A 24162-nucleotide genomic window follows, 5' to 3' on the forward strand; every position below is an offset into this window, starting at 1 on the left:
ATTACTTCAGTGCAATCAAGTGCATCACTAATGTGCAAAATCTAACTTTATAAGATGCAGCACAGCGGAGGAGAAAGTTGCGTTTGAATGATTACTCTGAAAGTCTAATCAAAGACATTCTCCCATGTTATCAAACACACATGTGCAAACTAAGGAGGCTAGAGATGGTTTCTTATTGCAAAAGATCGGCAATAAGATTGAGCACCTTGAAGTGAATTCATCTCGTCATCACACGAAATCCTACATATACCTGGGATGCTCTTCAAAGTCGACACACAGAATAATGTTCAACACATGTCTGCCTAGGATGTTCTTTTAACCTAACGCACATCTTCATAAGCCAATCCAGAAACCCAGGGTTTTCTGATAAACAGCGGCATACAAAGACTACTTATCTAACTCAAGAAACATTCAAGGGTTGGGACAGAGTTGAAGGGGAGCCAGCTGAACTACCACAAAACGTGGCTGCGTGGTGTGGGCTTGGGCACGTCTTGGTGCCTGTGTACTGTGTGTTTACACTCTGGGTAAAAGAACTCTAACAGGTCTCCATCAAATGATATAATCAAATAAAACATCATGGAACACAATCTCACATCTCCCTCTTTCTCCCTTTTCTAACAAAAAGAAAGAGTTATACTTCTTCGTTTTGGCTAAAATACTTCTTTCATAACATTTTATTATATGATTGGGAAGATGTCAGGTAGAGAGTGCTACCTACTCACTAATTAAACCTCGGTGTTCATTTCGAAGTTTAATTATATCTTCAATTCCTATCTCTGTAAAATGCTAATGGAAGGAATTCTTAAATACAAATGAATAATTAATACCTGCATACTTCTTTTTTAGAGTTGTTTCAGAAATCCTGTTTACAGTGATGGTTGTGTGATGTGGGGAGATACATTTCTCTTCACTATTCACCTGCTTTGGGGGAAACACGGCAACAAGAAACAACAAATGGGTTGCTATTTACTCTCTGACCTTGGCAGGCCTCTCACATGCCAGCAGAATTTGAAGAGGCAGGCTAGGTAAGGACCAGGGAAGACTACAGAGGAAATGACTGTGTTTGGTGTTTGCTTCTTTTTCCTGGGTTCTACCTTGAAGATTTAGTTGTAGCACCTATGACACCCCAAAAAGCCATTGGAACTGTGAAAAAAGGGCAAAGCTAAAGAGATGACCAATTCCTCTCTTATTTTCTACAGATTCTTTCCAGATATCTTTCTCAAGTTTTCTGCCCCAAAGTGCAGGCATCATTATTAACAAAGGACAGGAGAGGCCAGTTGTTCAGGAAATAGCTATCATTTGGTAAATGGCATAATAAACACATTATGATCTTTGATGCAGTGGGTAATGAGCCGGTATATACACAATATCAATGCTAAGATTATTCTCTATCTTTGCGTGTATTTTTTTCTTATTTTACCTGAATTTCCCTTTTCATTTTGTTTGTATTTCCCAGAATTCAAGTCACTTTGTAACACCACCTAAGAATTTTTATTTTTATTACTATCCTTTGCTTGCACTATATGTTCTCTATATGTTCTACTGTAAAATGAAAATCTCCCTTATCTAACTGCTTTTGTTTCAGTTAAATGATGATATTCAAAGGCAAGATTCAGTGTCAAAAGAACTAAAGGGCATGCACAGCTCTCAAAACTAGGGTTGATTCTGGATGATTAAAATTCCCAATCAACTTTCTCTCCGTGATTTTCAGAGTGCTGGGAGCTAATCATTTTCAAAGAGGCAAATGCAATCATTTTGTGTAATGACTGGGAAACACATTTTAGGTAACCCTGGCCCATGTCTGATTCCTTGGTCACCTACCTATTATGGTTTTTCATTTTCAGGTAGGGTCAATGTTTGATGAGTCTCTTTCCTTTCCAACTCTGTGCTATTTCTTGCCCATCCCAGTCTTACTCCTTTACCTAAATACTTGGGAGTTTCCTTAGATATTGGGAACTTCAGCCCCCTGTGACAATATTACTTTGGTACAGAAGACTGGAATTTTCATGTGTTGGTGAAATGTTGAAAATAAGAGAACAAGAATGGCAAAACCATCTTTAGTAGCTGTTTGGCAGTAAGGGGAATGTTCTACGCACAGAGGTAAAGACGCGCTGCTTGTGTCTTCCTTCAAGAAAGAACTTGTCATTCAGCAGTACAGAGTGCAACCAACAGCCTCTAGCTATTCTTGTTTTTAGGGTCCGCCTCAGTTTTGGACTCGAGGACACATTCTTTCCAAGGTAGCCACCAGTCAATATAGGGTTCTAGGGCTCGGCTATTTTTGCCCAGCGTGGAACTCCTCTAATGGGCAATTTTTGCTCTGGAGCTCAAGTTGGGTTGGCCAAGGCTTTGCCAGATCTGTGCAGTGGTCAAGGCTCTCCCTACCCAGTCCTGCTCCCTCCCTTTAAAAATTTTTCCCCTCAATTAACCTCTTAGCTACTGCTTACTGGATTACTCTGATTACCATTACCATCTCTGGAGAGCTTCCTTTGCTTAGACACAATTCCCCAATCTTTCCTAAACCATCAGGCAATGGGCTTGGTATCAAATATTATTTTATATAAGAAGAGAGAGACAAATAATATTAGTATGTTTGCCAGCATATCAAATGAAATGGAAAACTTGCAGTTTGGTCCTCAGAAAATTTGACAAGAGTATCTCTTGACAAGAGATACAAGAGTACCTCTCATTGATATTACTACTTTAATGCTATGTGTACAAAGAGCTCTAAATAAAAGACCTTTAGGATTTTTCCCAGATTCACTGTCCCTCTTCTATTATGGCTTTTTATTTTACATTATTTGGAACTTTACATCCAAGAGTAACAAACAGTGTAAATTTTACATCTTGGGTGTTCCTATACAGGTTGGCTTTAACCGTGTTTACTTAACAATAAATTATAGATTATGCTTAATTCAGGCTACTTTAAGTAAAAGGTTAATTAGTTCAAAGTTTAAAAAAAAAATCACACCATTTTCAATGGCTCAAGGGTAATCTTGAGTTAGCATTTCCTAATATTCTGTAGAGATCGGCCATAGAGTCTATATAATTTCATGTTTAAATCACTGATTTGAATTAAAAAAAACATCATTATAAAGTGTGATAATTACAATTCAAAGGGAGGTACCCAGCGCCTTTGACAGCAGTAGAAAATTAAAACCTGCTTTGACCAATTTGGAAAAGTGTTTTTGAATAAGGAAAATAAAAGTGAATGGAAATAAATGGAGGACAATGCACTTAAGGAGGAAAACACAAGCGCATAAATATAAGATGGAAATGTATTCACTATGTTCAACCACGGGAGAAACATACACAGGAGTCACAGAAGGCCACCCACTGAGCTCGAGCCATCAGGATAATGGTGCTATTTAAAAAGGAAGCAGGACACCAGACTGCATGAACTGCAGTAAAGTGGGTGAGAGCTGTGAAGTAATCAACAGATAGTCATTCCTCATTGATCAGGCCCTCACTGTGTGGAGACAGAAAATGTGAAGAAGATCAGGAGAGTGTGGGTATGATCAGAGAAATTAAAAATCAGGTCTTTGGAGACAGCAATCTGGAGAAGAAATAGCTGCAGGGTGACAAAGTTTATAAGACTTCCTATAAACAGGTGACCATGAGACGGATGGTGTCTGCTCAGACCTAACAAAAGCTTGTACTATATTATTGTGGATTTTAAGCAGAAAACTTGAATGCCTTGGAAGCCAGGCAGATAACCTAGTACAGTAAGCTAGGAAACCCAAAGCCCTCTTGGAATCTCTTTCATTGTCCCACTTTTGATGGAGGCATGAGCTCAAAATGATGTCCCCCGATTTTCTTAACTCTGCAACAAGTAAAATGACCGCATAATCACAATGCAAAATAACACCTGACACTTAGCCTCAGCTGCAGGGAGACAATGGGGCAGGGGTAGACACTGCGGCAGGTAGGAGCGTGTGTGCTTCAGCTAAATAGGGCAAGCCATCCTGTCAGGTGGAACGCGGCTCCAAGGGGGCCGAGTGGTTTAATTTTCTAGGAGAAGCCAGGAATCTGCATGTATGTTATTAATATAAGAAACATTTTTTATTTTGAAAAAGAATTATTTCATCAAAATAATACATGCACATAATCCACAATTTTAAAAGTTAAAGTGTGCTAAAAGCAGTATCTTTCCCACCCACTCAGAAGACTGCTCCTGAGGCAACCATGCTGAAATATTTTAGCTGATACCCACACTTCTAGAAAATGAGCTTATGATGTTATTTCTTGATTAAGAAACTTTAGTCATGATTTGGTATCCTTTTATATGGGAGATAAAGAGTTAACTATCTCTGCTCCTTACCCTCCTATATGCTACCATACTCCTCATACAGCTATGCTCAATTTAATGCTTATATTATCATAACCCTGTAAACATCGCTCAGTGCTAAGCCAAGTGGTATACTAATGACGATTTCTTCTTTCTTGTTCATTTCTTCCCCCGGAATTAACAGTTGCTTCTTTTAAAAATTTGTGTTGTTTTTGTATGTTGTCCCTCATTCTTTCTGGTCACTCCAACTCTGCCACTGTATCCCAAATTTGACAGTTCCACTGTTTTCCCTGGAGTTTCCCTCCTGGAGCCTCCGTCTCACTGATTCCCTCATCATGCTGTCTCCCCAGGATAGTTGCTGCTGAGCCTGGTTACTCAGCTGTCAGGCTTCCCTTCCCTGCACTTCTAACATTGCCCTTTGTTCTCTTCTGGGTGGACCCTTGCTTCCTGAACCTGATATCTTCCACCTTCTTGATTTACTTTATCTGATGAAGTACATCCTCTAGTCAATCCTGAGAATGAATGCACAGGAGAAAAACTGCTTGATTCCTCATGTCTGATAACGCTTTCACCCTTACATTTGATTGACATTTGACCAAATAAAGCATCCTATGCTGAAAATCTCTTTCACAGAATTTTGAAGGCATCTCACTCTTGGCTTATCGTCTCCAGTATTGCTGTTGTGAAGTCCAACACTGTTTTGATTCCTGATCCTTCTTAGGAAACCTGGTGTGTTTTTTTTTTCCCTCTAGAAATTTTAGGAATCTTTTATTCTTCATGTTCTGAAATTATATGACGATATGCCTTAATTGTGCTACACATTCTCTTTTACTCCTTCTTGTTCTCTCTCTTTGAAATTCCTAATTCATCGCAGGTGGGGCATCTCGGCATGATCTCCTAATAACCTTCACTTTACTACTGTCCATGTTTTGTCCTTTTGTTCTACACTCTAGAAGAACTTCTCAACTTTATTTTCCAATCCTATTAAATTTTCTTAATAATTTATGATTATTCTTCTATTATTGCATCTAGTTTTGCCTCAAAGATAAAATTTCTCTTCTTTCTGAAATATATTTGATGATGTCTTTGACCTTATGCATTGTCTTTTTCCTCTTAATTTATGTATCTATTTTTTATTTCAGTCTCTTTCCTGTGAGGGCCTTCCTCAAATACCTGGTGATCCACGGTTGTTCTTTAATATGTGAATGTATCACCGAAAGGCCAAGTAGACTTTCTGCGGACACGGGTGAAACTTGCTGATCCATTAGCCTAACCGGGTGGCAAGTTAGGTCTGTTGTTAGATCATTTCCCGCTATCAGCATCTGTAGCTCTTTTCTCTATGACGGTTTGGTTTCTCCAGAAGAATGCTCTGGAGAGAACATACTGTAGCTACAGATCTCAGATTGCCATGACTTCTCTGTTTCAGTCCCACTCCACGTTCTCTTGTGCTTAGCTTCTCTGAGCCTGGATACTTTCTAGTTCAAATTCTCCGGGCTCCTGAGGGTGTGCAGACACTTGCAATCGGGTGTGTGTCTTACTTCACATAGAAACATTCAACCGAGCCGTGTGTTTTCGCTCTAAACGGATGCTGCCCCTCCCTTGTTGGTAGTAACACCTTTAAGGCCTAAGGTTCGGAAAAATCCATTGGAAAAATTTTCCTTTCGAATATGACACTCAAACAATCGTTATGTGCTATAAAAGGGGAGAAAGAGTTAAGAGATAAAATTCCCAGTTGCCCAACTTTGGGATGACAAATTTTGTGATATATTTCCCGAGCTTACAATATTTTACTGTTTTTCTTTGGCATTCTCCTCCCCACCACAGCCACACGATGTTACATGTAGTCCAAGTAGCTTAGATGAGTGCAAAATACCCTAAAAATTTCAAATAAATACCCAAATGCTACTAGGAGAGACCCTAATGGCAACACTGCAGAACTAGAAATGGTGGCTCCCAGGATGTGCCACTGAGGACAGAAATGTTCCTCTGTCAGCTGAGGTACTGAAGACTATATCCAGCATTTCTCAGAAACTCCCATGGAGCAAGTCTGGAGTCAGACATACAAAATCAAGGACCACCTGGAACAGGTGAGTTCTCTGTTGACAATCATGCCAAGGAGGAGATGTCCTGAGTTGATAGGCTGCGAGTTGCCTCCAGCCTGTGCAGAACTAGGAGGCAGGCCAGAAACCATTTCACTGATCCACTGTCATTCTCCCTCCAGTGTCATCATGGCCTGCTTGCCTCCCTCCTCTCTTCACTGTGTCACTGGGAGGTCCTCATTTAATATGTTCCTGTGTGTCTCATTTACATCCCCCGATTTCTATTTCTTCTGACAGTTCCACAGCTTCTGGTCTCTGTGGGCTTCTCGGTGAGGAAAACAGAAAACAAAAACCAGCGAACACATTTCCCACCTCCAAAGCTCTGATTTCTCTCCGTCTCCCATGTTAAAAGGTATGTTAGGCCCAGTGGCAACACCATTAAAAGATCAAACGCCGTGTATCCGCTGAAAGCACTAATTCCTTAGGGGTTCTTTCCCTAACCCCCTACCACTTTTCCGCTGCCACAAAAAAAACAGCCTCCTTGCTGTTGGTGATACTGTTCTCCATTTAAAAGAGAAGAGAAGAAAAGAAAGTACATGGTTGGCAACTTCAGTTTCCTTTCTCTTCCATGTATGTAGCATATTAAAACATCCTGTGTTAGATGGGGCCCGAGCAGGTGTGAGGAGTAGGGTCAGGCCCAGGGCTGGGCGTGGAGGGGGGCTGCTTAGGGAGAGAAAGAGAAGATACGAGGTTGGTCAGGAAGGCAGGGGGCAGAGGGACAGAAAAGAAAACAGACGTCAGCAGGCTGAGATGCGGGCGTGCTGTTCGCCACAGCTGTGAGCCGGCCCAGGGTGGCTGGACTGCGCTTTTATAAGGAATGTGTCAGATGCTTTGTAGTTACTTCTTAATTTTACAGGTGGTCAGAGAAAGTGCTTATGTTACTTGCCTAAAGTTACCACTGAAGGCTGATTAATACAAGATGTCCTGACACGGGACCGATGTGTAAGGCAGAAGAAACAACGGGAGGAGTACAAGTGTCCCTGTAGGATCCAAAGTTCAAGTGTTTGAAGCAACGATAGCCAACCATGTCTGAAGGCAAATTGGTTAAAATAAATCATGTCAGAACCATGAAAGGGAAGAATCTAAACAGCTCTCTAACTCCACTCTAAGGCTGGCTTTCTAAGAGTCACACCATATTTATCCCCTTCATGCTCACAGTGCATGTTACTGGCTATCAGCAGAGAGCTCGGGAAGGAGCCAGAGATAAGGCTGCACGTGAAGCTGACGCATGGAAGGGCAATTAGGAGATATTTGATGGGAGCGCTTTCGTGGGGCGGGCGGTGGATAGAAGGGGAGCTTTATCCATTTGGTCGTTGGGCACCGCTTTCATTAGAAACTGGAGTACTATGGAGAACTGAAGTGACTTCAGTATACAGGGGATATTTATTATACATACACTGGAGACGCCGAAGATTTAGCACTGAGGAAAAGGCGGACAGAAATGAATTTGGAGAGTTTCTCTCCTAATGAAAAGCTATATTAAAAAAAAAAAGAGATTTAGTCGCTCTGTGTTGCCAAATGGGTAAAATCTTTTGAGGACAAAGTAATAATATAGATATCGCCTGGGTAACAGACAAAAGAGATTCCAGAAAAGATTGTGAAAAGCAATTTTCTGTTAAATGAATCCTGTTTTCCCACTGACTTACATTATAAAATCAAAGATGTATGGTGATGAGGAAAAAATGTTGGCATCTGGATGGAATAAGACTGAGAGGGTATAGAGTAACTCACGAAAAAGAATGTATTTCAGGTAAAATGTTTATGTCAAAAATAGTTCTAATATTAAATATGCACATATTACTTATAGTAGCATGCTATAATCATGACAAATCACAAAGTAAGACACTGACAATATGATCCAGCAATCCCACTACTGGGTATATACCCAGAGAAAACCATAATTCAAAAAGACACATGCACCCCAATGTTCATTGCAGCACTATTTACAATAGCCAGGACATGGAAGCAACGCAAATGTCCATCGAGAGAGGAATGGATAGAGAAGATGTGGTACATATATACAATGGAATATTACTCAGCCATAAAAAGGAATGAAATTGTGTCATTTGTAGAGACGTGGACGGACCTAGAGACTGTCATACAGAGTGAAGTCAGTCAGAAAGAGAAAAAAAATCGTATATTAATGTATATATGTGGAATCTGAAAAAATTGGTATAGATGATCTTTTTATTTTTCATTTTTTTGAATTTTATTTTTTTATACAGCAGGTGATGAGTCATCAGTTTTATTCACATCAGTGTATATATGTCAATCCCAATCGCCCAGTTCATCACACCACCACCCCCAGCCCCTGCCGCTTTCTCCCTTTAGTGTCCATATATATGCTTGTTCTCTACATCTGTCTCAGTTTCTGGCCTGCAAACCAGTTCACCTGTACCATTTTTCTAGGTCCCACGTATATGCATTAATATACGATATTTGTTTTTCTCTTTCTGACTTACTTCACTCTGTATGACAGTCTCTAGATCCATCCACGTCTCAACAAATGACACAATTTTGTTCCTATTTATGGCTGAGTAATATTCCATTGTATATATGTACCACATCTTCTTTACCCATTCATCTGTTGATGGACATGTAGGTTGCTTCCATGACCTGGCTATTGTAAATAGTGCTGCAATGAACATTGGGGTGCATGTGTCTTTTTGAATTATGGTTTTCTCTGGGTATATGCCCAGTAGTGGGATTGCTGGATCATATGGTAATTCTATTTTTAGTTTTTTAAGGAACCTCCATACTGTTCTCCATAGTGGCTGTATCCGTTTACATTCCCACCAACAGTGCAAGAGGGTTCCCTTTTCTCCACACCCTCTCCAGCATTTGTTGTTTGTAGATTTTCTGATGATGCCCATTCTAACTGGTGTGAGGTGATACCTCATTGTAGTTTGATTTGCATTTCTCTAATGATTAGTGATGTTGAGCAGCTTTTCATGTGCTTCTTGGCCATCTGTATGTCTTCTTTGGAGAAATGTCTATTTACGTTTTCTGCCCATTTTTGGATTGGGTTGTTTGTTTTTTTAATATTGAGCTGCTGTTTATATATTTTGGAGATTAATCCTTTGTCCATTGATTCATTTGAAAATATTTTCTCCCATTCTGAGGGTTGTCTTTTCATCTTGTTTATGGTTTCTTTTGCTGTGCAAAAGCTTTGAAGTTTCATTAGGTCCCATTTGTTTAGTTTTTATTTCCAGTACTCTAGAAGGTGGATCAAAAAAGATCTTTCTGTGATTTATGTCAAGGAGTGTTCTTCCTATGTTTTCCTCTAAGAGTTTTATAGTGTCTGGTCTTAATTTAGGTCTCTAATCCATTTTGAGTTTATTTTTGTGTATGGTGTTAGGGAGTGTTCTAATTTCATTCTTTTACATATAGCTGTCCAGTTTTCCAAGAACCACTTATTGAAGAGACTGTCTTTTCTCCATTGTATATCCTTGCCTCCTTTGTCATAGATTAGTTGACCACAGATGTGTGCGTTTATCTCTGGGCTTTCTATCTTGTTCCACTGATCTATGTTTCTGTTTTTGTGCCAGTATCATATTGTCTTGATTACTGTAGCTTTGTATTATAGTCTGAAGTCATTGAGTCTGATTCCTCCAGCTCCGTTTTTTTTCCCTCAAGACTGCTTTGGCTATTCAGGGTCTTTTGTGTCTCCATACAAATTTTAAGATTTTTTTTTTTCTAGTTCTGTAAAAAATGCCATTGGTAATTTGATACGGATTGCATTAAATCTGTAGATCGCTTTGGGTAGTATAGTCATTTTCACAATATTGATTCTTCCAATCCAAGAACATGGTATATCTCTCCCTCTGTTGGTATCATCTTTAATTTCTTTCATCAGTGTCTTATAGATTTCTGCATACAGGTCTTTTGTCTCCCTAGGTAGGTTTCTTCCTAGGTATTTTATTCTTTTTGTTGCAATGATAAATGGGAGTGTTTCCTTAATTTCTCTTTCAGATTTTTCATCATTAGTGTATAGGAATGCAAGAGATTTCTGGGCATTAATTTTGTATCCTGCAACTTTACCAAATTCATTGATTAGCTCTAGTAGTTTTCTGGTGGCATTTTTAGGATTCTCTATATATAGTATCATGTCATCTGCAAACAGTGACATTTTACTTCTTCTTTTCCAATTTGGATTCCTTTTATTTGTTTTTCTTCTCTGATTGCCATGGCTAGGACTTTCAAAACCATGTTGAATAACAGTGATGAGAGTGGACATCCTTGTCTTGTTCCTGATTTTAGAGGAAATGCTTTCAGTTTTTCACCACTGAGAATGATGTTTGCGGTGGGCCTGTCGTATATGGCCTTGATTATGTTGAGGTAGGTTCTCTCTATGCCCACTTTCTGGAGAGTTTTTATCATAAATGGGAGATGATCTTATTTACAAAGCAGAAATAGAGGCACAGACGTGGAGAACAAATGTATGGATACCAAGGGGGAAAGGGGAGGGGTGGGATGTATTGGGAGATGGGGATTGACATATACACACTCGATACTATATGCAAAATAGATAACTAATGAAAACCTACTGTATAGCACAGGGAACCCTACTCAGTGCTCTGTGGTGACCTCGATGAGAAGGAAATCCAAAAAAGAGGGGATATATGTATACGTATAGCTGATTCACTTTGCTGTACAGTATAAACTAACAGAATGTTTGGGGTTTTTTTTGCAGTACACGGGCTCCTCACTGTTGTGGCCCCTGCCACTGCGGAGCACATGCTCCGGATGCGCAGGCTCAGCGGCCATGGCTCATGGGCCCAGCTGCCCCGCAGCATGCGGGATCTTCCTGGACCGGGGCACGAACCCGTGTCCCCTGCATCGGCAGGCGGACTCTCAACCACTGTGCCACCAGGAAAGCCCATACACAATGTTTTTAAGCAACTATACTCCAATAAAAATAAATTAAAAAAAATTAAGACACTGACCATGAAATTCGAGCATATTCTTGGAAGTACTCTAGTGATACAGATGTACATGTTCCCGTGTTGCCCTCCTCCATATTGTTCCTATTTGGAGTCTTGCAACCTCCAGAGTTCTAGTAATTTGTCTAAGCTTTTCACCAGCCTTATAGCACCTGAGGAGTTTAAGCTTCATATCCCAAGGTAATTTCAAAGTAACGAAGTGAGGTCTCTATTGTATCTCAACTTCTAAATGCTTCATGTTGATCTGGCTGGCCTTTGAGATATTCTGAAGCTGTTAATTCTTCCAAGATGCACTACTCTGGCAGACACCTGATTCATGTTCTTCATTCTTTCTGCATGAACTGCATATAAATTCTTGGGGCGACTTAATCTCATGGGGGAAAAAACTTTTAGAGCTGGAACAGTAATCTGTTTTGTTCATTTAAGTCTTCCTAATGCCACGTGAGTGCCTGATGTAACAAAGGCAATCAGTAGATATTAATTGATCACACTAGTGAATACATTTGTCAATCCCTCCCATGTATCCCTTCCTCCCTTTAGTCATACAAGAACATTTTCTGTCAGACGCTGTGCTAGAGGCGAGGGAGAGAACAGTCAGTGACTAAGACAGACTGTCCCTTGCCCAGATGGAACAAACAGAGAATACTATTGAAGATTATTTTAAAATTACAGAAATAATGTGACAAATGTCAGAAGGGTGAAAGTACAAGGCGCTTGGAGAGCATTCAGCAGGGAGACTTACTTCAGTCAGTGGTTTTCTAGTCTCTGCTTAAAACCTCCAAGAACAAAACTCTCTCCTCATAGGAAAAAGAAGATCCATTTCAGGACACAGGTAGTTGTTTCAAAGCTCGTCTTTATATTTGGCAAACATACAATGTCCCATTTACTGTCTCTATTAATTGCTTTACTCCTGCTGCCTTCTCACCCCTCTTCAAAGGGACTGCCCTTTGAATACCTGAACATGGCTGTTCTAGCTCCCCTGACTTCTCTTCTCCAGCTCAAATGTTTCCAGTTTCTTCCATTATTCCTTATATGAAATTGGTTTCAGCAGCTTCACCATCCTGGTCAGTGGTCAGTGTCCTGGACATACATTCCTAAATGTATAGTTTAAAGGATAGTGCCCATAATAGAACAAAATGACCAGGACAGGAAATCTGATTATCCTCTCCCTCTGGAAACCATGTGCTTATTAATGTGGCCTGTGCTCACTTAATTTTTCTGGGCAGACATACCACACCGTTGGCTAAAATTAACCTTACATTTTAGCAAACCAACACCTCTCAAACTTTAAATTGCATGTGAATTACTTGGAGAACTGGTTACAACAAATTCTAAGTCAATAAGCCTGAGATGAGTTCTGAGATCATTCCTAACAAGCTCTCTGGCTATGCTCTCAGCTGCTGGTCCACAGATCACACTTTCAGTAGAAAAAAACTAAACTATCTAAGGCCAAACCACTGAAGCCTATATTTGAGTTGCACAGATTATTTTTGTGAATCTACGTGATCCTACTAAAATTCTCCTTTTTAGAATTTATTCATAGCTTTGTATTTTTGAATCTTGATTCAATAATACTGTATATAATCTATCCCTCTTAGTTCTATGGCTGGTGACTTTACTACCACACACACACACACACACACACACACACACAAAAACTTATCTTCCTCTAATGGTAAAATGGACTAATACTTGCCTTAAGGTACCTCTTAGATGATGAACTGACATGCAAAGTGAAGAATGTCCTATATAAGCATAAATTATTGCATCAAGAAACACTTCAAGTTTGATTATTTCAGCACATCAACTTGAAATAAAATGGTGTTCAATAAACTTCAAATTAATTTGATAAATTTTACAATATGGTAGAAGCTATCAGAGATACATAACTGTTTAGGGTAGTATATGTTTCACCAGACCATTAGTTAAATTTTATCCCTCCCATCCTCAAATCTCTGGATTCCTTCCAGACTTACTTTCCCAGGAACACCTGTTCAATTTGTTATAGTCTTCCTCCTTGTGTAATATGTAAAATAAAGAAGAGAGATGTCTAACATTAGCTTGGCTGTGAAGCATCACTCCATGTACCCTGGGAATTAAAGCTATCTGGAAACTCACTACAATTCAATGAAGATCCGTTACTTAAAAGTTAGGTGTGTAGAATTCTCCTCCCACTTGGAAAGGCTTGCTCATGGCCACTTCCTTGTTAGAGACACATTTCATAGCCAAACATTAGATTATTATACCTCCTTTCAGAATTCTTGTGAATTAAGCAGGAGTAATTAACATGAACTGATTTGCTACATGATAAGTGATACACAAAACAGTGAAATGGATTATCCAGAGTACGTTGTTTCATTTAAGTAAAAGCTAGTTAAATTATGACAGTAGAAGCCCTGAGAAACTATGTTATACATCACTGCTATTGCCAAAATTAGATGTGATATAAATAAACTTATCTTTTCCCATGGTAATATCCTCCATGTAACTGGAGTTTAACAATTTAACTGAAAATAAAAATAATATAAAAGAATGGGAGCAGATGAGAATGTGGAGACAACAAGAAATAAATGAGTCAAAACATCTACAACCACATATTGGGAGGAAAGTTTTGATATACGACCATGAAAATTCTATGATAGAGTCTTGTTTATATCTCTGCATAGATGCTGTAATGTGTAAAAGGGAAATCAACAATCTCTCTCCACCATAAATAATATGCCAAAAACTCCTTCATGGAGACTTTTGTTACTTGTAAAAAACAAGGTAGAACACTAATTTGATAATTATATCCAAAATAACTGAACTAGAATGTCGTGAGCCAGCTGCTTTTGACATTAATCTAATTTACAAAAAGAAAGCTATTAATACATATCACAAGCACCAACACAGAAAATCATTACATTTAACTTGAAAGTAACAGTAGGGCATTTTCAAGTGGCCACACCATAAAACTGTGAGAGAATGAATGAAGTATTTATTATATAAACAAAAAAATCTTTTAGTATTAGCACTTCCATCGAGTAAACATCTCTTATCTCCACAACTAAAAAGTCAAAGAGGATAGATAGGGTAAATCAAATTTGGCATTTCGTAATAAATGCTTTACAGTCAACAAAAACATTAACCAATGCCAAAATATTTTTCCAAATGCACATGCTTTCTAACAGATGTAAAGATCATATGGGAATTGAGATAATACCTAGAAAATATGTTCCCAATGCATCTAAAAACATTCACTTAGGAACATAAAATACATAGAAGCATACAAAAGATGCATGTATGCCAAAATTGGGAATCATATTCCGAGTCAGCAAATTATTATTGCTTATTAGCTTAAATGAGCCTCACGTCACATGGACAGTTTCATATGGAGATGTCTTCACCAAGTTATGCTGTTGAAACGTGTCGTTAGTGTTCGCACTGTGAATCACATATCTGGTTATATTTCTTTTAAACTTGGAAATACGAGTTATCTAATTAGGACACCATTGCCTCAGCAGAGACTGAAAAAGTCACAAAGAAGCTAATGACATTTTTTTTTAATGACAGGGGTTAGGTTAAATTATAAAAGGTTAGGTTACATTAAAAATGTTTTTTACAGCAGACCATTTAACAAAAATGTTCCAGTAAAGAAGGAGCCAACCCTAAAATTGTTCTGTAAGATGCTGACAAAATGGTTGAAGAGCAAGCTGAAATGGGCCCTAATTCTGCATCTAGGCTTAAATATGCACCTTGGTTCTCGAAAGTGGTCATTTTTCTCCCCCCAATCATGGGATTTGGGGCTCTCACACATGTGTTCTTCTCTTCTTAATGGTTACTGTGCACTGTCATGTAATTACTTATTATTTACTTTTGAATTAGAAAATAAGTTCCTTAAGAGCAAAGCCTGGATTAAAAAAATATATATATTTATTTACTTATTTTTGGTCGCATTGGGTCTTTGTTGCTGCGCGCGGGCTCTCTCTAGTTGCGGCGAGCGGGGGCTACTCTTTGTTGCAGTGCGCGGGCTTCTCATTGCGGTGGCTTCTCTTGTTATGGAGCACGGGCTCTAGGCACGCGGGCTTCAGTAGTTGTAGCATGCAGGCTCAGTAGTTGTGGCGCACAGGCTCAGATGCTCCGTGGCATGTGGGATCTTCCTGGACCAGGGATCGAACCCACGTCCCCTGCATTGGCAGGCAGATTCTTAACCATTGCGCCACCAGGGAAGTCCCAAGACTGGATTATTAATTAACATTTTTCCAGGAAATATTATTCCTAGGAAATAATAGGCACTTAGCAAATGTTTGGTGAATGAATGAATAAATGGATGAATGAACGCTTCCCAAACTCATCAGGCTGTGGAAGTCAGCAACTAGACCTATCTCTTGTATGAGAGCTGGAGGATGGTAGTGGTGCAACAAGGTATTAGTTTAAGTGAAAATTAAAGGCAGGCATAGAGAAGAAATGTAGGGAAGCAGAGAGGAAGGAATTCAAACCATGTAGCATAAATGTTGCCTTTTGGGAAATAAGAGCAGACAGTCCAGGTCCAACGTAAGAATCAGAAATGGAGCTGCTCATTATGAGCACAGGCTTTCTATAGTTTTTAAGGATAAAAGCCAAGAAATAACTGTACATTGACTTGCAGATGGTGATGGTTAATTTTATGTGCCATCCTAGGCTAAAGGATGCCCAGATGGCTGGCAAACATGATTTCTGGGTCTACCTGTGAGGGTGCTCCCAGGAGAGATTATTAGCATTTGAGTTGGGGGCCCCAGTAGAGATTGCCCTCACCAATGTGGTCTGAATAGAACAAAAACAGCAGAGCAAGAGAGAATTTATTTTTGTTTTTCGCTTGAGCTGGGACGCCCATCTTCTGGTTTTCAGGTCTTTGGACCAAGACTGGGACTTATGCCATCTGCTCCCCTGATTCTCAGGCCTCTGAATTCAGAATGAATTATTCCACTAGCTTTCCTGACTTTCCAGCTTGCAGACAGCAGATTGTGGAACTTCTCAGCCTCCATAACTGTGTGAGCCAATTCCTATAATAAATCTCGTGTGTGTGTGTGTGTGTGTGTGTGTGTGTGTGTGTGTGTGTGTATCCTACTGGCTGTTTCTTTGGAGACCTCTGACAAATACAGATTTAAAGTGAACTCATGGCCAAATGATATGATGGTTACATTTCAGATTTCACATATATTCTCACTCACGTGAAACTGTCTACTAATTACTTATTCTGGTTCTTAAACAAATATTCTTAACCAAAAAGAAGGGCTCTGAGCTCAGTCTCAGAGGTAGGATCAAGTTCAGGGGTCACCATCTTGCTATATATTCTGATAGTGAAACCTCTGTTCACCATCTTTCATAGAACCCTAGATATTTAGAGTTTCAAAGAATTATGACAACCCAGTCTAAACTAGTTACAAATCTGACACCTCTAAACCTGAGAAGTTGTATGACTCTGACAAGATGACCCCATGTGTTGGTGGAATAAACAAATTTAGAACCCATATCTCCTGCCTCTTGGGGCCAATGTTGTTCCCACTACAGCTCACTGCACCTCGGCAGAACGCACAGGAATGCATGGTTCACGCTGTATGTAGGGCTGAGAGTCATGTTATATGCTAAACACATACCCACAGTAAAGAGAATATTAACGTGTACGACAATTCTACACCTAACATAATTAGTGACTGAGAACGGAGGCTTTCAGAGAGCATGATGGTAATATCTGAAGATAAACAAGAGTCAGTGGACATGGTAGACATCTGCTGTTTCTGCAACTTCCTACCATGTCCTAAATGTGGGGCAGGCATAACTATTTGGAATTAACTTATTTTGTGGCATGGTTACTAATGCTTACATTCAGATTGGGATCAAAAATACAAAACTACACAGAAAGTAAGTTCCATGAGAGGGTCTTATTTTATATCTATAGTTTCCATGGCATCTAGCACTGTTGGTGCTTTGGGAAGGAAGGAAGGAGGAAGGGAAGGAGAGAGAGAGGGGAGGAGAGAAAAGGGAGGGAAAAAGGAAGGGAAGGAGGGAGGAAAGGAGAGAGGGAGGGAAGGAAGGAGACAGGACGAAGGGAGGCAGGCAGTGCACAAACTATGGGCTTGTTCCTGATCTGAAACTTGATATCCTTGCTTTTAAAAGAATGGCAAAATAAATGCTTCATCTGTAACTTCAAGATAGAATTGTTTCCTTTTGATCATGGAGAAATGTATAAAACCCACATTTGTGGGAGGAACGTGTCAATTTTGTTATACCACCAAATATGCACATCTGCCTGAGGTAAAAAAGATACATGAGGAAAACATTACTTGATTTAGTATGTTCTCACTTATGAGCCGTCCTTCACCATGGTGTGATCTATGGATTAACATTTTGCACGAAAAGGAATTCAGCTAATGATAAGCAAACTTTCTCACATCAGAATGCCTCCTTTCCATAAAACGTGTAAAAATCGTCAAGAGCAAAATCAACAGGCTTTTTCGAGGACCAAGTGGAAAGGTCACAGAGGAAGAAAATTTATAAACTGCCAAAAGCAGAGATGATATCCCAACCAGGAAGCTCTGTTCTTTATCTCAGGTCCCTGTCTCTGACAACAAACACATACAAATACCCCTTGAGGTTCCATGGCTATTTTTGGGTGCGATTAGTGTCAGGAAAATCGATTTTTTTTTTAACAATATTGCCACTTGTTCTTTTCTTTCCTCTACCTGCTTCTATCACTCTCAAGTTTAATCCACAGTGTACAATCAGGTATGTGACCAAGTGTTAACTTTATTTGCGAAGGGGGGGGTGATTAAAATGGTCAGGATTATTATTTATCTTTAAGAAAATAAAATTTATGGAATTGCTTTAAAAGCTCTTCTCTACATCAACAGCTGTATTCATAGTTGAAAAAATACCTGTGTGTGTTTACACACACACACACACACACACACACACACACACACACACACACACAAAGTTATGAGATGAAGAGACGTCAACACCCCTTAGAGGTTACAGGTTAGCTCACTGGTTAAAGAAGAATGTGCTGAGTTGAAACTGATCTTTACATAGGTAAATACATATTTCCACAAGAGACCACTCAATCATCCTCCGATCGCTGTTGCTAAGGGGGTAGGGGGAAAGGGTCTACGTTTTCCAGAAGAAAAAGAATTCCTAGTAAAGACCATCTGTAACTTGGCCTTCCATGCTATCAATTAGGAATACTTAAAAGACATTCGTTGCAAATAAATTTCTGCAACTTACAGAAAAGGGGTAAAATTTCACTAACAAATAAACCTTTGATGAACTCCCCAAATAACAAAGAATCATGGAAAGATCTAGTAACTCCCTCTTGTTAATGCATGGGGTGCAGTGACAGGGGTGGAGAAAGGTATTTGAGTTTGTTCTTCTCGTTCTACATCTGTAGAGTGGATGGAAAATATTCTAAGACTAGAGCTGGCAGACATTCTGACTGCAGATTCTTTCAAAGAAGTTCATAGTCAGAAACCTGATTTGATAAACAAGTGAGGAGTTTCTCTGATGGGAACTGACTATGGCCCTTCTCCTTGGTCTCTGGCTGCCATACTAGGAAAAAGGCCAGGGTCATTAGCAACCCAGTTTGGAAACCTATGGTCTAGAACAGTGCTGTCCAACAGAACTATAATGTGAGTTACACATGTAATTTAAAACTTTCTATTAGCCACATTTAAAAAAGTGAAAGAAATGGGTGAGATTAATTTAAGAAAATATTTTAGTTAACCCAATGTATATAAATTATCATTTTAACATATAATCAATATAAACATTTTTAAGATGGTTTATTTTTTTTCTAATACTAAGTTTTTGAAATCAGGTGTCTATTCTACACTTCCACCACACCTCGATTCAGGCCTGTCACATTTCAAGAGCTCAAAAGCCACACATGGTTAGTGGCTACCGTATTGGACAGTGTAATTGTAGAGTATTTCCACTTTGTTCTCACCTACCCAATGGACTTAGTCTTTCTTCTTTTTTCTCTTTACTGGGGTAGTGTGTGCATTTATAAAAGCACTTTACTAAAGGAAACCTTTTTGCTTTGCTTTGCAAATTTAAGCCACATTCACGAGTTAATTATTATTCATTTCTAATCTGGGGACAGATTGCATGCTCATCCCTTCCCACCTCTCTCTCCCCTATTTCTTCTCAGTAGAGGAGGACAGAGGAAGAAATAATCAAATATCATTTGAGAGAAGTCACTGGCTTTGGTCTAGGTTTGTCCATCAATAGCCCTGGATAAAACTACGTCTGTTTCGGGATAAAAGACTAAGGAACCTAATTACAGTTTAGAAGTTAACACCCAACTCTTCCTGCTGTGTGATGAAATAATATACTTCAAAGTCATTCACTGTCTGAGCTAAGCAACTAGCCCAATGGAACATGATAATGGTCTTAGCCATGCCCCGTCTGTGCTAATTCCGGTTTAGGGGTGGGGTAACACAGCCCAGACATTATTCTTCTCCCCTGGATGGTGAGTCACTTCACTCACTCAACTCAGTATGCCTTGAGCACTTGCTAGGAGAAAGGTATACAGAGAGCAAAATAGATGTAAATTGTAGTCTTTGCCCTGTAAGACACAGACACATGGAAAGTAACTACTGATATAAGGTAGTCAGTGACAAGTTACTGTATTCTAAGTTCTCTGAGGGTAGGACTGCATCTCATTCACCACCTGTGCATGCTCGTTGGTCAACAAACATTTATCAACTGAATGAATGGTGTGCCCGAGAGGAGGCAGGGGGAATGAGAAGTAGAGGAGCTTTGCCATTAGGGTTATTTAGGGAAGATGGAATATCCTAAAGGAGGTGGGACTGTAGGATTGTGACTGGTAGTGGAAATGCATTGAGGAAAAGGTTTGAGAAAAGATATGTGTACCATTTCATGGTCTGTTGTGGTACTTTATATTCCTAGTAGCTGATGAATCTCTAGGGCCCATTTAACCAAAACAAACAAATGAAAATATAATATACTGACCTTTGAGGAGATATATGATGGATTCCCTTCAAGACTTTGATTTTATATAACTTCCAATTACAGGGAAAGAGATGGTCTGTGTGAAATGTAGGAAAGCATTCTGAAAAACTAGCTCTGCAGTGATCTCCGATGTGTTATTTTTAATTTTAAAAAAAGGGGGGGAAAGGCTATAATTTAAAAAAATATAGTGAAATTTAAACTTATAGTGAACTGGCAGGTTTTAAACTACAAATTTTCTAACACTAGTTTCAAAATAATGAATTCATTTGATTTTTGAATATTTACAATTCCTTTAATGCTACTCTATTTTTGTTGTTGTTCATATAGGAAATTTTCTAATATTGATTTTCCTGCTCTGATAATTTCACACCAGTATTCATGTATAAAAACCATTAAGTTGCTTATTATCTGCAAGAAAAATCAGTGATGGTAATACAAGGTAGTTAAAAAAAATGAATCAAGGTCTAATACAACTGAAAATTACAAATTGTAGCAGTTATTACCATAACATTAGCAGCATCTAAAGCTCACAAGGCTAAGGTGACAATGAGAGATAATGATAAATGTCAATCTCATAATGTAATAAAGAGAAAAGCAGGGCATGAGCATTGAAACATGATAAAATAGGTTTCTCTTCCACTCTTCTTATAGTATATACTTTGGAAATATTAGGGGTTTTGACAACTTACAACACTCCATGGATTATCCTATATATTTTTAAAATTTCTAATTTAGTGGTATAATTGCTATAATAAAAATTTAATCTTTTCTCATTGTAATAGCTCTTTCTTTAACTTGGAGACGAAGGCATGAGCATGTTTGATTCCTACATGAAAAGAGCCCAAGCTCTACCTCTAGACTACTGAGCCTATTCTTTCTAAATGAGCTTCTCAACAGAAATCATGGAACTTGGAATAATCACCTTACTGATTCTGAGTTATGCCTCTATATTAATTAATTCCTTCATCTGACACTTACTGATCACATGACAGTAATAATAAAAATAGCTAACATGAATATGTACTTAACTGTGTATCAATCACTAAGTTAAGCACGTCAGATATGTTGTATCAGTTAATTCTAACAGCAGTCCTATGAGATAGAGCTTATTTGTTGTCATTTTTAAACCTTCAGACAAGAGAAGTGAGTGATCAAATACCTTCAAGGTACTCAAAGTTTCCCAGGTAGCAAAGCAGTCAAACAGTATAAAGAGGAAGGTCTATGGAGCCAGATTGCTGGGGTCAAATCCCAGCAGTTTTGACCATTTAAAACTGATGTATCCATGGGCAAGTCATACTGTCTATGTTTCTAAATATGTAAAATGGGTAATAACAGTGCCTACTTCATAGGGTCATTGTGGAGATTAAATGAATTAATGCATGTAAAGAACTCAGAACAGCATCAATACTTATATAGCCACAAGCACTATAATACAGGGTTAGTTGTTATTACTGCCTCTACACTGTACCAGAGACAGTACAGCCTTAGTTAGTATTAGGAGTGGGGGCATCTCCATTTATTATAAAAATGGGAAGATGCAATTAATAGTCATATCGTCATAAATGTGGGGAAATGGAGTATAGAGGTACAAATTATGGGCTGAATATTCAAGGATTTGGAAAGAGATGGATGAGATCAAAGTATTACTAAACTCCTCCTTCAGCTTAATCTTGGGATACCCAAGTAAGAAATAGCAGCCATGTATATGCTGAAGATCTTTAAAGAGACATTTCATACTCTCTCTATGAAGACACACAGACAGAGCTGGGCGGTCTGACGATCAGACTAAGATATCAAAAGTTAAAGATCTTAAATTAGGAAATATTTGGTGTCAGAAGCAGAGAATGTTGTAACAACAACAAAAAGGGCACTGAAAAGAACACCTAGGGCTTGTGGGTTTTCAGCTATTACTAGAAGCATTTGTCTGCTCTCATTAATATTGATTTTTATTGTCTTGCTACATGATAGTTATCTTAGTATTTATTACTGTATAAGAATGTACCGATTATTTCCCCTAATGAAGAGCCCATTTCCCCAAGCCAGATAGATGCTACAGTAAATATTCTCAGCACTGGGGTATTCAATGTTGTTCTGCACAGATATGGCCTGGGACCTTAGGAAATTATTAAAACACAAAGGTGAAAGGTTACATTATTTAATTATACCAAGCCTCAGCCTACTGGGATTATGTGTAATTTTTTTTCAATCTTCCGCAGTAAAATATCCTTTATCTTTTCTTATGATTGAATAAAATGTGGTCATAGAATGATAACCATTGAATAGCTCCCTCATTCTAGCTCTCAGAGAAAATGCTTTTACTCTTATTCCCTGACTTGGTCATCTCTGTCTTCCACTTCTCAGGCAATGATGCCCTAAAAAGATTAACCCCCTCTCTGAGGTTGGAGCCAATTCTTCCAATGGAGGCCAAAAGTTCACCCCCAAAATTCAATTGTCGAATTGTGTCTCTAATGGAATATGATTTTTGTTTACTTTAGATTATGCAGTTGAGGAAGTTGTGGCTAAATACATTGGCAGAATATAAAGTGTCATTAAGACATGCTGTCACTGTTTCTTGCTTTGCTACATAAAACGCATCCATCTTTGCAAAGCACCCTTCTATCTCCAGCAGACAGTTTTAAATAGTAATTTTCAAATAGGAGCTATCACAAAGGCCAAATCTATTTCGTTACAGCAGTGGGAACTAACACCAGTTATCTGCTCAGAGCTAGTAAGCTACACGACAAATCAGTTTCCACCACCCACTGGGAACAACATACTTCACATGCAAATCAACAAATTAGGCAGTTTTCACAGATCCTATTCCGTCAGATTTAAAGCTTCATAAAACACCACATGATTTTCACATTAAGATATAAAAGCAATGAAGTCTAAGATGATATTACGGTTTTGGGTTTATTTGCCCTCATAATTACAGGTAAATTATAATAGTGGACTATGACATTCAACAACCTTCTCTGTAGCCAGATACCTCCAAAGTGGGACCGGAAAAATTTCTTATTTCAATACAGGATGTCTAACTATTCAAAACAGTGGGATGGTATGAGAAACCTATCTTGCCAACCTTGAGTGAAGAGAAAATGGTTGTCAGCAAGGATTCCCAAGGAGGTGATCCTTGAACTCAGCACTTAAGCAAGACTAAGAACTGGCCAAGGGTATAGTGTGGGTTTAAGGATAGGGAAACGGCATTATACTCACAGGGAATAGGAAGGGCCCAAAGCATTGATGGCTGAGTGCTTTCATGGTACAGTCTGACACTTGCATGTACTTATCTATGGCTGCAGGAAAGAATAAAGATGGGGCATCGTACGACATCCCGGAGATTTAAGCACTTCAAGGCACTGTAGAGCCACTGCAAACATTTTGGCAGGATATCAGATTTATGTTTGTGAAGATCATGTGGGCAGCACTGTAGAGAGTGGGTTGGAAGAGAAAGTCAAGACTGCTCAGACAGCCACTGTTTTAATCTGGGGAGAAATGAGGAGAATCTGAACTAAGGAAGTGCAATGAAGGTGAAGAGAAAAAATGTAGATACTTAGGGACTTGGTAATGGATTGAATGTGAGGGGTGAGGGGAAAGAAGGCATCACTTTCTTGACCTCCTGGAGAGCCTTAGTAAGGGCAGACAAGCAAAGTTAATTCCATAATCTACAGGTTGAGTTTGGGGTACCTATGGAAGCATGTGGGAAATTGTTTAGTAAGTTTTGTGTATATGAATCTAGAGCTTGGGTGAAAAGTCTGGCTTATAGCTGAGATTGCTGGGAGAGATGGGGAGGGGTGAGGAGAGAGGGAGAGAGAAAGGAGAGGAGAGGAAGAGAGAGAGAAAAAAG

The 24162-nt window shown here is 38.9% G+C and overlaps 1 protein-coding gene across 1 annotated transcript in view; it reads right to left on the reverse strand.

The window, feature by feature from the left end:
• The window catches only part of PARD3B (par-3 family cell polarity regulator beta), a 1040415-nt gene that overhangs the window by 294432 nt on the left and 721821 nt on the right, over positions 1-24162 (reverse strand). The window lies entirely within an intron of this gene.

The sequence above is a fragment of the Delphinapterus leucas genome, chromosome 8 (assembly GCF_059928025.1).
Source record: "Delphinapterus leucas isolate spDelLeu-1000000601 "Yukka" chromosome 8, BTC_Dleu_Yukka2, whole genome shotgun sequence".
Classification (NCBI taxonomy): Eukaryota; Metazoa; Chordata; class Mammalia; order Artiodactyla; family Monodontidae; genus Delphinapterus; species Delphinapterus leucas.